The following is a 6,000-nucleotide window of genomic DNA, read 5'->3' as shown; positions in this document are numbered from 1 at the left end:
TGGGTTTTCTCTTGTGTGTTAATGTGACTGCAGGCCATTGATATGTAAATACATGTTATTTTAAATTTGTAAAAGTTTTTACGAGAGGTGACCAGGGTGCTTATTCAGAAGCCTGTTCAAAAGCGGACAGATGAATAGAAAAGAAAAAAACACATTTGTAGAATGAAATGTATAAGAGTATGTATAAGTTTTATACAATGCAGGGCTTGTTTGATTAAAAACTCCTAAACTTGTTTTTGATTTAGAGCTGAAGGCTTTTGCTTTATCATTCTGTCTTAAACTTATACTGCATTTTACACGGTTCACCAACTTCCCCATTCTCACAGCTGTTTTCTATTACTGAAAGAAATACCTGTGGGACTGATGAGAAGGAAAATCATAGACATTGAGAGAGAGTTAGGATATGGATCGTTTGTGAAAGTCAGTGAATGTCATCATGTCACCCTTGGCTTTGGTCCACCACAAGGGTGTTGATTTGCTTTTAACATTGGTGGAAACCCAAGAGTCCAACGGAATTTAACCCTTTCTGCACCCAATGAGAATCTTTTTTTTCTTCACCATGACTGAAGGAGGACTTCCGGTCCTTTTCTGATGTTTATTTTTTTATTTTTTGCTGCAGTACATTTTCTTTAAGCCTCCAGTTTCTTTTTCATAATGTCCTCTGTAACCTTACCTTTTCTAATTAACAGCCAGCCAGTCTTATTTCACATTCTGGTCCTACCTTTAAGAGAAGATGTAATTTGGATAAAAAACATTTTAATTCATGTATTCCTTCAACACTTCATTTACTTAAGTTTTGTAAAATATTTACTGAGAATTTAAATCTATTACAATTAAGTGCAGGTGCAGTTGAAAGTGCTGGCAGGACAGAAATGTCAACTATAATAGGGTGAAAAAAAGCTGCAAGACAAAGTATTTAATATGTGTGCACTACTGGCTGCCCTGGAGCTTCTGAATGAAAGTATTATTTTTTTGTGCATTATTAGTTTAGGCAGCATATGGCCATGGACAGAACATCAGTGATGTCACCCACCGATTTCTATAGAGCTGTTTTGAATCTCTGTGGGAGGCTCCTCCCCATCGCAGCGTTGGCAGCGCCACAGTGCACCTAAACTCCAAATACGAGCAAAGAGTTGGAGTGCAAGCGGAGCTGAGGCAGGCGGCACTGTGAGTTGATATGGGCCTGTCACTCAGAGCAGGCGCATCCATAATGATGCGCAATTTTAAATCCTGTTGTGAAAAAATTCCACATGCAGTTGTCACAAAAGCAGTGCAGATGGAGGGCTACACAAATTGATATCTTGTCAAGTGGAATTCTGTTTAAGATTTGTAAGAGCTTGTAAACTTTAAAAGAAAAAAAAATTCAGTGTCCTTGAAGAACCATTGTGACTGTGAGTCACACAAACTTGAAAATATTGTAAGGTCCTCTAACACAAAAAACTGTCAAATTAAAAAAAAAAGTTGTGTTAGATTGCTACATTTAAGCTTCCTTTTTGCAGTTACCTTTTTTTTCTCTTGCTGTTTATTATAATTTTGAGACACTGCTTTTAGTTGCTGCTGGGATAAGTTAAAAGCAACACGCCCACACACACTTTTCAAGACATTTACTACTTAAGGGCAACATTTTAGAGTCCAAATGTGAATGCCATGCTTTGTATGTGGGCTGCATAAGCTGTACAGACCATCAGAAGTTATTTTGTTTTTAAGGACACATCAATATATATCTGTATACAAAACCAAACAGCTTAATTGCTCCCTGGTGGCTGGATGCAGTGTAGCCATCTTTCTCCACATTAATGGAGGAGATATGGTCCCAACTAAAAATTAAACATACTCTCCACAAATATGTTTTCCAAAGGATGATTATAGTTGCTTTCCCACTGTTCTGCGTTAAGTTGCTAAACATCATATTTAATTAGCTATTGCCAGCTTAAAAAAAAGGAAGAAGCAATGTCACAGTAAGCAGCCAAAGCAACCTCCAAGCTACGGGAAAACATGCAGCAGGGGTTTTTTTTTGGCATGGAGGTGATCCAGTGTTTGAGTGGACGATGCAGCTTCACCTCACAACCTCCAATATGGCATATTTTTCCAACATTGCATATATACTTGTGTAGAAAAGCTGGGCAGAGGTGGTACCACGTCAGCCATCTTTATCTACAGTCTATAATTTAAGACAAGAAGGTGGGATAACAAACAATTACACCTTTGAAGAACAAGGAACAAGAAATTCAATGGCATAAGAAGCCAAGATTCAAGTCTTCTGATAACAGGATTTTTTTTTTAACAAAAAATCTGATCCAACAAACAAACAGCAGCGTGTGCACCCTCCCTTTGGTGCCACAAGTTTACAGTCCTCTATTTTCGTTCGCTGACCAGACGAGATAAATCCACAGAGGGTGTGGGGTCCTGTTCCTGGATTTTCCATCTCCTGCACAGCAAGATATTTTCAAAGAAAAACAGAGTGAAAGGTATGTGTGAGTGTGTCGAAGGACGTTCTCATAGGTTAAATCAAGACTAAGACTCAGGATCAGAGGTCTGCTGACACAGAGAGAAAAACCCTGCTGAGATTCATGCTTCTTCTTATATTTGCTTTTAAATCTGATGCATTCCAACAGGTCAGGTCATGATTAGGCAGACTAAACTGAGACACATATATTTTGCCATTGTCAATAAAAACTGAATCATAGAGAGAGAAAGAATGAACACAGTGATGAGGAGGTGGATGTAAGGCTCAGGTTAACTTTTGTCCTCTAATGAGGAGGTGCAAACAAGAACAGCTTCAGCCCCCTTCTCTAACCTCACTGGTGAAGTTAACGAGATAAAGAAGGTAGAGACTGAAAAAGCGAGGAGAGAGAAAGCAGAGAGTGAGGAGAAAAGCAAATGAGGAGGTGGGAGGGAGTAATAAAACTAATCTATGCACACTGTTTATCACCTTAATTAATATGTGTTGGTCTGGCTCATTGGCAGCTCCAATTTTCTACAGATTGCTGTTCATTTTATAAAAGCACTTTACTTACTGTGTAGCCTCACTGCTATACGTAGCCAATGTAACGGTATATCTGTCTCCCACATGTGCAGTATCCACAGTAAAAACACTATAGTGATGAACATTGACTCATCTTTGGGACTGCATATCTACTGTATGTACATCAATTATTCATCCTTTCTCATCATCCTAAGACTGAGGCTTTAGCATGTTAGTATTCTGCGCAGGTGTACGTTCATATTCAGGCCATCTATGGGAAACCACATGCATGCCGACACCAATATTCTTATTCTGGGTTCTGCACATTAACAGACAAAAAAAGGGTGCTGCGGCTCCTTTGATTTGATCACTTACTGATAGAAAAATAACCTGATCAGAGCCATGTAAGTGAGGTTAAACTCTGAGAGGCACACACACATCCCCGTGCATCTTTAAGAAGCACTTGAAAACCATCTCCTCTCCTCTTCATACATTAAAATGCATTCCACTTCAAACAGGTGCTTTAGTTCTTACTGGTCCTACTGACATTTACCTTTCTTACTTACTAGGATTTACTCTTGGCATTTTTAAATCCACCTGAATCCAAAGAAGTTTGTATTTTTTGTTCATAATCCACAAGAAGAGGTAAGAAAAATCCCCAACATACACGTGACAATTAATCATTAGAATAACATAGGATTCATCAAGAAACAAAAAAAACACTAGCATGACGGGAGCTGATTATCTTAGCTTAGCACAACCAACCTCACCAATTAATGGTTATGTCTCATTTGTAATAAATAAATAAATTGTTCAAGTACATTTTTTACCAGTTGCTTGGCAACCACCCAGAAAGTGTTATATGTTGCATATATATATAGTATATACATATACAGTATGCTGTAGTTTGCCAAACAATATCTGGACAATCATGGTAATGAGAATTCTACCTCATTGTGTTATGTAGCACATTCATGCTTCAGTGCATAAAGAAATTATGATATAACCTGCAACTGGTGTTATGAATAATGATAGACTGTGTATGTCTCACTCATCATTAATTTCACCATGCACTGACACACAGAGCTGCAGAGCTGCAGCCATGTGTTTAAATAGAAAGAGCCACAGCAGATTGTTACCAACAGTGCTGGGAAACTTAGAAGTATTCGAAACTGATTACATGTCCTAAAATGTAACTGACGGTAAGAGCTCTCACTCCAATGACTATTCACTGTCAGACACATGACACAAGCGATCAGGAGAAAGTCAGACATCTGCTGTTAACAAGATCATCATAGACTCATGAGTTAAGCTTGCCATGCTGCATTAACCCTCGCCATCCCAAACCCTGCCTGGATAACGTTGTATCTGGCATTTTATAATGAGGACATTATGTTACATAATGGTGACAGGCTGTTTCTGGCATAGCCATCATATGAGTTTGGAAATAACACACCAGTGTGTTCGTGGATACATGAGAGGTGGGACTATAACAGATAAAGTAGGTTTAGTGATGCGTCGCCCTGTCTTACAACAGAATCCTCATTTTTGTTTTTTTGCGGTCCCTAAAATAACAGAAGTCTTTGAATGGTCCCTGTGAAACTCAGAGCATGTGATGGTTCTCTTTGAAATTCATGTCTCATTCATGCCAAATATGGCTTTGCATTCTAAATTAAGGCACTTCTCCAGTCCTCATATAGAGAAACATGTTGCAGTGATAAGAAACACACACACACAAACACACACTTTCCACTGTTTACATTCACTCCCTCAAACTGAACTGTAAACACTCCTGTGTCTTAGCTCAACCTTGACCCTTGACACACATGACGTGTACATAAACAGCACTAATGGGGTAATCTAGCAAAAACTGTTTATCATTAATGAACCCATGAACAAACACGGCAGAGTCTCTGTGGACCCATTCCCCCTTAAATGTGCTACTGTTTATACGGGCAGAAGTGCGAGAGAGGAGATAAGAATAATGATTTAACAGTGGAGAGGCGTCTGGGAGACGCACCGATCGCCAACATCTCTGAGTGTAATTTCTACATCAGAGAATGTGTGTTCTCAGCTGAGAGGTTTTACAGCATATTTGTCCTGTGCACACACTCTTAAAAATGCACTCAAGCACAGTTCCATAAAGTTAAAAGTCACAAGAGAAGAAATAGCAAAAATGAATGCAGCCATCCCAACCCTTAAATCCCCTGTTCAGTCCAAGCTCCAAAAACACTGCAGCCCCCTTGTTACTCTCACACCTACAGCTTCTACATCTCCTCTAAAGGTAATGTGCATTTCCAATATCAAGTCAGATCTGATAGAGCAGCATCATAGATTTTAATTTCATAACTTTAATTGTAAGTTTCTGCATTAGCAGACTGTAAAAACACGACATTGACAATAATGAAACAGGACACGTGGTCTCTGTGATTGATTACCTCAAGTGAAACTCAGCTGCAAGTTTGAAGACGGTTATAAGAGAAGCAGAAACCCAAGGCTGCGTGGACGTCGGAAAATACATTCATCAACCAAAATGATGAATGTGCTTTGGAAAGCTGATCCAATCAGTTCATTAGATGATTCAGTCCATCCAAAGTTTGCAGTATTAATGATTTCAGTATTCTGCTGTTAGTGAGGAGTCTGTGCAGGAAAAGAGAGAGATAAACACAGTCTCACATGAACAACACAACAGGATAAGTTCTCATATAGTCCCAGTTCGGACCAGACGTTTGGGAATAGTTACTTGAAAATAGAAGTTTCCAAATGTTTTTGTAACAAATTCAGAAAATTACTGCTGGATGGCATCAGAGTTGAGACTGACTGCAGGCTACAGTGTCAGACATTGATTTGATGTTTTCAGATTAATTAACTGTCAAAACATCAAGTGTTTCATGTGTTGGATTTTTAACACATCTTTCTTTTTATTTAAATTCCGATGCTGTTGTGAAAAGCAGCTCCTCCAGACAGACAAGGGCGTGGAAGACGTGCGGCTGGTTTGATAGAAGGGCACCTTGCAGGGTCGAGGAGAAATGGTT

Source organism: Parambassis ranga, chromosome 1 (assembly GCF_900634625.1).
Source record: "Parambassis ranga chromosome 1, fParRan2.1, whole genome shotgun sequence".
Lineage (NCBI taxonomy): Eukaryota > Metazoa > Chordata > Actinopteri > Ambassidae > Parambassis > Parambassis ranga.
This window is presented reverse-complemented; position numbering follows the sequence as displayed.